The sequence below is a fragment of the Cucurbita moschata genome, unplaced genomic scaffold (genome assembly GCF_002738365.1).
Source record: "Cucurbita moschata cultivar Rifu unplaced genomic scaffold, Cmos_1.0 Cmo_Scf00085, whole genome shotgun sequence".
In the NCBI taxonomy this organism is placed as follows: domain Eukaryota; kingdom Viridiplantae; phylum Streptophyta; class Magnoliopsida; order Cucurbitales; family Cucurbitaceae; genus Cucurbita; species Cucurbita moschata.
In genome coordinates, this window is record NW_019268601.1 from 141,601 (window position 1) to 152,567 (window position 10,967).

The 10,967-nt window shown below is 37.9% G+C and overlaps 5 non-coding genes across 5 annotated transcripts; all 5 read left to right on the forward strand.

The window, feature by feature from the left end:
• Nucleotides 1-106, forward strand: LOC111439062. Its single transcript, XR_002709747.1, has one exon. It is a non-coding gene; the product is annotated as a U6 spliceosomal RNA (small nuclear RNA).
• Nucleotides 107-1,785: 1,679 nt separating this feature from the next.
• LOC111439065 lies at nucleotides 1,786-1,890 on the forward strand. Its single transcript, XR_002709750.1, has one exon. It is a non-coding gene; the product is annotated as a U6 spliceosomal RNA (small nuclear RNA).
• A 5-nt stretch (nucleotides 1,891-1,895) lies between these two features.
• TRNAM-CAU lies at nucleotides 1,896-1,967 on the forward strand. The gene has a single exon. It is a non-coding gene; the product is annotated as a tRNA-Met (tRNA).
• A 6,047-nt stretch (nucleotides 1,968-8,014) lies between these two features.
• LOC111439053 lies at nucleotides 8,015-8,120 on the forward strand. The gene has a single exon (XR_002709740.1). It is a non-coding gene; the product is annotated as a U6 spliceosomal RNA (small nuclear RNA).
• A 1,363-nt stretch (nucleotides 8,121-9,483) lies between these two features.
• On the forward strand, nucleotides 9,484-9,588 carry LOC111439061. The gene has a single exon (XR_002709746.1). It is a non-coding gene; the product is annotated as a U6 spliceosomal RNA (small nuclear RNA).
• Nucleotides 9,589-10,967: the final 1,379 nt, after the last annotated feature.

The window sequence follows — 10,967 nt, forward strand, 5'->3', positions numbered from 1 at the left end:
ATCGAATAGAGGTCAAAACATGTAAAAATTGGAATGATACAGAGGTGATTAGCATGGCCGCTATAGAAGGATGAGACACACCAATTGAAAAATGGTCCAAACTTTTTTATAAATCAGAGTGGGTGTAGTGGAAGCGTGGTGGGCCCATAACCCGTAGGTCTAACGTCAGCACATGGATGTCTTATGTTCATACACAAAAATTGTAATAAAGACAACAATCTTTTAAGCTGAGGCCAACCCTTCAGCTCGACCAGGCATAAACGACTCATAACTCTACTTTTGGCATGGTTTCCACCATTTCGACCCTCTCGTACCTATTTTCAGCCCCATTAAGGTAATATAAGCCATTTTCGAGCCGTATTTTACTTTTATTAAATTATTATTAATTTAATTCTGAAATACTAATGAAAGGTGGCAAATGGTGTGATAGGAAATAAAACCTCAGCAACGTTGGGAGCAGCTCTCAAGAAACGGGAGCTTACATTTAGCTTAGTCAGGGAGTACTTCAGCTCGACTAGGCGTAAACGGCTTATAGCGATGCTCTGGCAGCTTTACGACTGTTTCGGCTTGGCTCACCAATTTTCGACTCGATTTCCACCATTTCGACCCTCTCGAACCCGGTTAAGGTAATTGAGACCATTTTAGAGTCGTATTTCACGTTTATTAAATTATTATTAATTTAATTGTGAAATACTAATGAAAGATAGCAAATGGTGTGATAGGAAACAAAACTTCGGCAACGTTGGAAGCAACTCTCAAGGAACGAGAGCTTACGTTTAGCTAGTTAGGGAGTACTTTAGCTATGGTCAACCAAGTAAGTGACCTTACTATAGGATATACTACAATTGTTTGCTTTACAGTTTTATTTACGAGCATGATGATGTATGTATACGATGTTTATGATGATGAATGAGTATGATACTTGAGCTGCGATGCATGTTATTTGTACGTGATTTATGTTTTGATGCATGACGTACATATTATGTTTGATGCTCTTGATGACTTATTATTGATGAGTATGATGTTTCATGACATTTTCTTAATATGATGATGTTTTTCATATTCAGCATGCTATATGATGATGATTTTTCATGCTATTGTTAAGCTTACTTTATCATTCTTAGATGTCATGGAGGCTTATTGGGTCCTTAGGGGTATCTAGGTGATTTAGTCCTCATCTCGCATTTTTTATGATGCTTGGGGTTAGCTCTTTGGGGGATAACCTAATCTGTGGGTGCACTCAAGTCTAGACATATGATTGCTACTCATAATCCTAGAGTGCTCAATCTATTAGAAATGTATTGACCTAGGTCAACATATAAACCGCTCTAACTCTAGTGCCCTAATCTTAGCTTAGATCACTCATGCATACTTTGTTAGGAAGATATTTCTATCAATCATGCATGCTTATTAGGGAGATGTTCCTATCAACTAGCAAGGGAATCACAATCTAAACATTCAAGCAAACTCAACGGGGAAATAATACTCATTAGTCACCCAGACCATATATCATAATATCTTATCCTCCATTCTAGCACAACGGAAAACATAAAAATCAATATGCATCATAAACTCTCATCATAGGGTATTTTGTTAATTTTCTTTAACATATATAGCATTTTCATCCAAGATATGCTCGCATTCATAATGACTATTTATATGGATGACGCATGCGTTGCTAAGCAAGCTTTTTCATGTCTTAGGAGCTTCAAATTTTTTTAAATTTCTCTAGTATAACCTAATTCAAATCATAATAACGTTAACATCAAAATTGGGGAAAAACAATCGAATAGAAGTTAAAATGGGTAAAAATTAGAACGATACAGAGAAGATTAGCATGGCCCCTGTGGAAAGATGACACACACAAATCGAGAAATAGTCTAAATTTTTTATATATCAGAGTGGCGCAGCGGAAGCGTGGTGGGCCCATAACCCACAGGTCCCAGGATCGAAACCTGGCTCTGATATGATGCAAAACTCAATTCAGCCACATGCTACTTCTATATTTTAGGTAAAGGGTGTATGCATAGAGGGTAGATTGTATTTAAATTATGATGTTTAAATTATGAAGATGATTTAATTGATTATTTTAGCATAAGAAGTTACGATTTAGAGTCCTTACATGAAACTTAAAGGATGGAGGACGACTTTATGTAAGTGTGGCCACTATTGGATTCAAACCTTCGGTCGGCATCTGAACCGAAAACGAAAACCTTCATGAGATATGCTTTATTTAGTTCCCTAATTCTAACGAAAACCTCAATTTTAAGTAAAATTAGCTAAAAACGAGAGTTTGAGTTTTATCCCCCAAAACTTGCATGATATTGAATTTCTCTAATTGGGCACTCTTGGAGTAATCCCTTTGAGGTCTTCTATGGAAATGTTTCTTGGAGGTGCAGAAACCGATTGGGATAGGTCTCACATGACTAATTCATGCGTAACATCGAATTGAAATTTTGGATTCCTTAAATGGCGTCTCAAATTTGGGAAATATATTGGGGGCATACCAAAATTGTGGTTAATCTTATTTAGAAAGTATAGAAACAAGTTTGGAGGGAAATGATGGACTATAGCTCTCGAATTTGGAAGGAACATGAGAACTCAAAACCCAAAAAATGAAAAGCTTATAACTCGTGATTGAAGGATCGGTGTTGCTTGTTTCTTGCTCCAAATGAACGCACATGGCTCATTTTGAAACGTCTAGAACCGCCCTGATTTTGCAGTTGATCGTTTTGGATCTTTTGCAAGAAAATCCCATGCAGATTAGAGATTTGTCGAAATTAGTTTTGAATTCCAGCCGTTGGATTTGATGATCGAACGTTCTAGATCATATCCAATCTAGAGGGAGATTCAACGGCTAGATTTCAAAATACTATGAATTATGTGCACGGAGGATTTAATTTTGTCATCCATGACAATTTCATGATTCTTTTAAACTTTATAAATAAGGTATTTACCACTTTCTAAAAATTTTAATATTATTTTTCTCCGGTTATCTCGTTCTCTCTCAAATTTCTTTTTGTATCTTCGTTGCAGATGGTCTAAGAGGCTTGGGCTGAAGGATGAAGATCGTCTAACTAAAGATTGGCGTTTGGAGAGGGGTGTGGGGCGTGGTTCTGTGTGGAATCCGAAAAACACACCAATCACTAGAAAACTCGCAAGTTTTCCGGTAACTGAGTTTTTTTTTTATTATTTTTTTATTTTTTAAATTTGATTCGTTAGATTAGAAAAGTCTTTTTTACCTCTCAAATTTGTTGAAAATTGAACAAATAGATATTTTGAATAAAAATAGATGTTTTGTTTATTGAGTTATGCTCGTGTTAATTTTAAATAATATGTTAATATGTTGAATACCTTATCTTATAATTTTTAATGTCCTCAAAGTTTCTAGTGGTTCTCTTACATGTCATAGACCTTATGTATGTCTAACAATGTTTTCTAGCGGTTTGATGTGTTTCTAGTGGTTCTCTTACATGTCATAGGCCTTGTGTAACGACCTTAAATTTCTACATACTCAGAGTCGCTATTAAAGTCTCATGCTCATTTTTAATGCAGAAATATAACTCTTAAAAGAAAACATCATCCATAATATAAATGTGAAAACATTTAAAACATCTTCTCTGGAAAATACGGATGGTTTGACCTCTTTAAATACGAAAGAGTGAAATTTAGAGAAAATAAAAACAAATACAAAATAATTTAAATCCATGAAATGCAAAACAATCTATTGTAACCTAAGACTAGGAATTTAAATATGAGTATACCTTATGCACATGTCACGGTCTCTGCTCGCGATGTCGCCGTTCTTTGTACATGTGTGTCCTGCCTTTACCTGAAAAATGATGTGGCACACGGCCTGAGTATTTCGAAAAATACTCCGTAAATGGCCCCACTCCAAGGGGCCATGCAAATGCAAACCCATCCAATCATGTTCTAGGGAACTATCTCTATTCTCATCTAAGTGTGGCCTCTGGTCTCAGACTACTCTGGATGTGTAGTACTTCTTTACACACCACCCACACGTGCGAGTGTGAATCCCCAAGTGGGCTCGCACACCCCCTAGACCCTTTCTGGTCACTAATTTATAGCGATGTCTAGAGGTCAGCGAAACCCCTGGTGTCATGCTCCCCATGAACACCCTCATCATCATATTGTGCGTGTCCACACTCAGCATCTTTGGGGAAGTATCGCTTATGAACACACAACATGCATGAGGTCCCGCTAAATTTCATCTTATCATCTCTTCTGACACAACCCTCTACTCTCATCTCATTGTTACATTAAGTAACACATGTTCGTTTGATATTTATATTACCATCATTTTCATGCTCTTAGAGTTCTGTCCTATGTTGGTCTATCAACATGATGCATGCTCTTAGAGTTGTGTCCTATGTTGGTCTATCAACATGATGCAATATGACACTCATCTGCATACAACATTTTCAATATAACAGACATCGTCTTATTAAGATAAATATCATTCAATCATCATACTCATCATATCGCCATAAAGTGCATCAAACATATCAAGTACGTCATACATCAAAATATATATATTACGCACATCATCATGCATCATAATTCAAGCATTATCATAACTCATACATCATCATATACTCATGCATCATCATATACCAGTGTATGACATCATACAATACAACTTATACATCATCATAGCTGATACATCATAAATTGCAACTCATACAATTTATAGTCTATCCTAAAGTAAAGTCACTTACTTGGTTGGCCTTAGTCGAAGTATTCCCTAATTTAATTTAACGTAAGCTCTCGTTCTTTGAGAGCTTCTCTAAAGCTTGCCGAGGTTTGCTTCCTATCGCACCATTCGTCACCTTTCATTAGTGATATGAACCAAGAGACATCAATCTTACAATATACTTCAATGAAGATGTGAAGAAAATATTGTTGAAATTATCAAAAGATATTTCAATTCATGCCACATTGATGAAGAATGAAATTTCATGTTATAAAAATGATAAGATAAGGAATCACTACAAGGGGACTAAGATTCGAATTACCTTGTTGATCGAATATCTCAAGGCAAGAACATTGTTTGAGATTCGAATCACTCCACAAGTAAGATCAATCATGTCTAGCTTGAATGATTCTTGTTGATCAAGTATCTCAAGGCAAGAACACTTGATTGAGATTCGAATCACTCCACAAGGAAGATTGATCATGTCGAGCTTAAATGATTATACATGCAATCTAAACTACATAGAATTGCAAAGAAATTTAGTCATTGGCTAAAGAAAAGCACAAATGCTTCTTTTATTGTATTTTCCAAATCTCCTTACAAATACAACCTACATGGTTTTATATAGCCTCAAAATAAAACTATTAAAGGCATTACGAGAGTGGTAACATTCATACTTATTGGCCATAATTAACCATTATATAATTGTAACCTAATGTAAATAAAAAAAAGTCATAAAATACATTAATGAAATACAATAACTCTAAATTACTCTAAATTATAATCCACCCAAAATTTATAACATGAAATTTCATTCTTCATCAATGTGGCATGAATTGAAACATCTTTTGATAATTTCAACAATATTTTCTTCACATCTTCATTGAAGTATATGGTAAGATTGATGTCCCTTGGTTCATATCAATTAGTATTTCAAATTGTAATTAATAATCCAACTAACAATCTGAAATATGACTTTAAATAGTCTCAATTACCTTAATCGAGGCTGAAAATAAGTTTGAGAGTGTCGAAACAGTGGAAACAGGGTCAAAAATTGAAAGCCGAGACGAATACGCCAGGAGCTGCTGCCAAGCCGTCCAAGCCGCTCAAGGAGAAGGGTTGCTTGCAACTTGACAGCATATGAGCGGGCTACGACAGCGCAGCGAAGACGGGTCGAGGCACGGGTTGCAGATCGGGTTGGGGGTTGAGTCGGGTCAAGCGCTGCTGTCTGGCCAATCGGGCTGGGCTAAAATTTTGGGATTACTGGGCCGAGATAAGTGGGCCTCAACTCTGGAGTTTGCAGGTGGGTTGCTTGTGGTTCACGAGCATGGGTCGCAGGTATTGCAAACGCTTGTCGTGGGTTAAGGTTGGGCTGGGCCGCTACGTTTTGGGTTGCAGTTGTAGGCTTACTTGGCTGCTATGGAGTTGGGATGAACCTATGCGGTTTGGGTCGCAGTTATCCAATTCGGGTCAGACCTGGATCTGACGGGTCTCTTCTTCCTTACCCGATTCCTGCGCCATTTTAGGCGAACTCTCTCTCTCCTTCACGCGACGTTTGCCGACGTCTTTTCTCCCCTTTTTCTCTCCCCTTTTTCTCTCCCTATCTCTCTGTCGACTTCTCCTCTTCTCTCCCAGGAAGTTTCATAGTTGCTGGACATCCGTGGAGGTAGATCCGAGGTTTCTCAAAAACTCGATTTATGGGTTCCTTGTCCGACGGTTATGGCGATGACGACACGACTTTTGCAGGTGTCTTGGTCGTGGTCGTGTGGGATTCGAAGATTCCACCAGTCGCCGAAATTTTTGTGTCCTAACCGGCGACCTTGGGTTTTATTTTTAACTTCTCAATCGTTACACCTTCTTGGGGCCTGAGAGCCATTCACCAAGTTTTAGTATTGGGTTGCGGCATTAACTCATAAAATATGTTAGGATAGTATGTCACATCTAGCTAGTCCAAACATCATTCGTGGAAAGTTAGTATACAACCCTTCTACAAGGCCAAAATGTTACTTGAAATTTGAGGAGAAAGACCTCGTGTGCTGGCCAACTGCTAGGTTTAGCTGTGTGGTTTCACGTGTCATGCTCAAGTACGGATTTACGGCGGTGCAACCCTATTCAGGAGGCCTAACGTCATGTTCACATTCACTAGGGGCACTCATCATGAATCTACTACCTGTGTAATTCCAAGTTCGTTTTCATGATCGGTTTATAGAATTGTAGTCTTAGTGTTTATCTCATTCCTACACTTAATGGAAGCATTCACCCTATGCTATCTATCGATGTAACCCCAAATCTTTTCCGAGGCCGATTTACGAAACCGTAACTTCTTCCTTACCCCTTTGTACACTCAATATAAGTCCTCATTTCAAGCTAACTACCCATCTAGTCCCAAGTCCCTCTTCAAGATCAGTTTACGTGATTGCAACGTCAACTTTGACTCGGCCCTATCCTCAATAATAGCTCAAGTGGGTTCAGGGTTCTAGTGATATTGTTCATACTATTGTTAAGCTTGTTAAGCTTTCTTAATCGTTCTTAGATGTGGTGGAGGTTTATTAAGTCCTTGGGGGCATCTAGGTGATTTAGTTCTCATCTCACGTTTTTCAGGATGCTTGGGGTTTGTTCATCGGGGCTCCTCCAATCTCTGGGTGCACTCAAGTCCAGACATATGATTTCTACTCATAATCTTAGAGTGCTCAATCTATTAGAAATGTATTGGCCTAGGTCAACATGTAACCCGCTCTAGCTCTAGTGCCCTAATCTTAGCTTGGTTCACTCATGCACACTTTCTTAAGGAGATATTTCTATTAATCACCTAAAGCACGAAAAACGTAATCTACTCATTCATGCATGCTTATTTGGCAGATATTCATATCAACGAGTAAGGAAATCATAATCTAAACATTCAAACAAACTCAATGGGGAAATAACACCCATTAGTCACTCATACCCATATCATTGTATCTTATCCTCCATTTTAGCACAATGAAAAGCAAAAAATTGGTATACATCATAAAATTCTCATTACAGGGGTATTTCGTTAATTTTCCTAACATATATAACATTTTCATCCAAATAACCTTTTTAGAGTCCTAAACATGCATAATCTACCACCTAAGGCAAAATATGCTCGCATGTCCTTGCGCAAGCATTACTTAAGAAAAGTAAGAATGATTATTTATATGGATGCGCATGCCTTGTCGAGCTAGCTTTTCCTTGTGTTAGGAGCTTCAAATTTTCTAAAATTTATCTAGTAGAACCTAATTCAAATCATAATGAGGTTTACATCGAAATTAGAGAAGAATAATCGAATAGAGGCCAAAACATGTAAAAACTGGAACGATACAAAGGTGATTAGCATGGCCCCTGCAGAAGGATGACACACACCAATCGAGAAATGGTCTAGATTTTTTATAAATCAGAGTGCCGCAGCGGAAGCGTGGTGGGCCCATAACCCACAAGTCCCAAGATTGAAACCTGGCTCTGATATCAATTGTAAAGCCCTTAACTTCAAGGAACGGGAGGTTACGTTTAACTAGTTGGGGCTACAATTTTGACCCTAGTTTACGTATAGGGAGTATAGGCTACAATTTTATTGATGAGTATGATGTTTCATGACGGCTACAATTTTATTGATGAGTATGATGTTTCAGGACATTTCCTTAATATGATGATATTTAGCTTACGTTTAGCTAGTTAGGGAGTATCAACCAAGTAAACTACGTGACGTTACTAGAGGATAGGCTACAATTTTATTTATGAGCATGATATTTATGATGATGTATGAGTATGATGCTTGAGCTGTGATACATGTTATATGTACGTGATTTATGTTTTGATGCAAGACGTACATATTATGTTTGATGCCCTTGATGACTTATTATTGATGAGTATGATGTTTCATGACATTTCCTTAATATGATGATGTTTTTCATATTCAGCATGCTATATAAGGATGATTTTTCATGCTATTGTTAAACTTACTTAATCATTCTTAGATGTCATGGAGGCTTATTGGGTCCTTAGGGGCATCTAGGTGATTTAGCCCTCATCTTGCATTTTTTATGATGCTTGGGTTTAGGTCTTTGGTGGCTAACCTAATCTGTGGGTGCACTCAAGTCTAGACATATGATTGCTACTCATAATCCTAGAGTGCTCGATCTATTAGAAATGTACTGACCTAGGTCAACATATAAACCACTCCAACTCTAGTGCCCTAATCTTAGCTTAGATCATTCATGCATACTTTGTTAGGAAGATATTTCTATTAATCACCTAAAGCACGAAAAACATAATCTACTCTTTCATGCATGCTTATTAGGAATATATTCCTATCAACCTGTAAGGAAATCATAATCTAAACATTCAAGCAAACTCAATGGGGAAATAACACTCATTAGTCACCCAGAACACATATCATAATATCTTATTCTCCATTCCAGCATAGCGGAAAGCATAAAAATCAATATGCATCATAAATTCTCATCCTAGAAGTATTTTGTTAATTTTTCTTAACATATAAAATATTTTCATCCAAATAGCCCTTCTAGAGTCCTAAACATGCATATTCTAACACCTAAGGAAAGATATACTTGCATGCTATTATGTTCTTAGATAAGCATTACTTGAGAGAAGTCGGAATGACTATTTATATGGATGACGTATGCCTTGTTGAGCAAGCTTTTTCTTGTGTTAGGAGCTTCAAATTTTCTAAAATTTCTGTATAACCTAATTCAAATCATAATAAGGTCAACATTGAAATCAGGGAAAAACAATCGAATATAGGTTAAAACGGGTAAAAATTGGAACGATAGAGAGAAGATTAGCATGACCTTTGTGGGAGGATGACACACACAAATCGAACAATTGTTCAAATTGTTTATAAATCAGAGTGGCGCAGCGGAAGCGTGGTGGGCCCATAACCCACAGGTCCCAAGATTGAAACTTTGCTTTGATATGAAACACATCCCCAAGACATGTTTTTGAGAGTTATGATATAAAATCATATGATACAAGGAAAATAGGAGAGAGGTTGTGCTTACTCCTTTCGAACATGTTTTTGAGAGTTATGATATAAAATCATATGATACAAGGAAAATAGGAGAGAGATACAAGGAAAATAGGAGAGAGGTTGTGCTTACTCCTTTCGGGTTTCCCACAACAACACTCAGAAAGTGTGTAATAATTCCGAGCCTCCTGACTAGAAGGGACCCATAAAGTGTGTAATAATTCCGAGCCGCCTGACTAGAAGGGACCCAGAAGGTGTGTAATAATTCCAAGCTGCCTGACTAGAAGGGACCCAAAAGGTGTGTAATAATTATGAGCCGCCTTACTAGAAAGGACCCAGAAGGTGTGTAATAATTCCGAGCCGCCTGACTAGAAAGGACCCAGAAGGTGTGTAATAATTCTAAGCCGCCTGACTAGAAAGGACCCAAAAGGTGTGTAATAATTCCGAGCCGCCTGACTAGAAGGACCGAAAAGGTGTGTAATAATTCTAAGCAACCTGACTAGAAGGGACCCAGAAGGTGTGTAATAATTCTGAGCCGCCTGACTAGAAAGGACCCAGAAGGTGTGTAATAATTCCAAGCCAAGCCGCCTGACTAGAAGGGACCCAGAAGGTGTGTAATAATTTCGAGCCGCCTGACTAGAAGGGACCCAAAAGGTGTGTAATAATTCCGAGCCGCCGGACTAAAAAGGACCCAGAAGGTGTGTAATAATTCCAAGCCGCCTGACTAGAAGGGACCCAAGACCCAGAAGGTGTGTAATAATTCCGAGCCGCCTGACTAGAAGGGACCCAGAAGTAAAGGTTGCACGATTGACGACATAAAGGTTGCACGATTGACGACGACATCACAAGTATTGACCCTGATGTATGCATAGGGTAGATTGTATTTAAATTTCCTAGAAAGGACCCAGAAGGTGTGTAATAGTTCCGAGCCTGACTAGAAGGGACCCAGAAGGTGTGTAATAATTCCGCGCTTGACTAGAAGGGACCCAGAAGGTGTGTAATAATTCTAAATACGACTTAAAATGATAGATCCCGTTCATGTTTGTATGTCTTTTCATTTTCTATCTCCAAGTCCAATAATGGGGTCACTTGCTGAGTATTTCTTAAAATACTCAAGCTACGTGCTACTTTTATATTTGAAGTAAAGGTTGCACGATTGACGATGACATCACAAGTAATGACCCCTATGTATGCATAGGGTAGATTGTATTTAAATTTCTTAGCAGGTAGCTCACGTATGGAACAAGATGG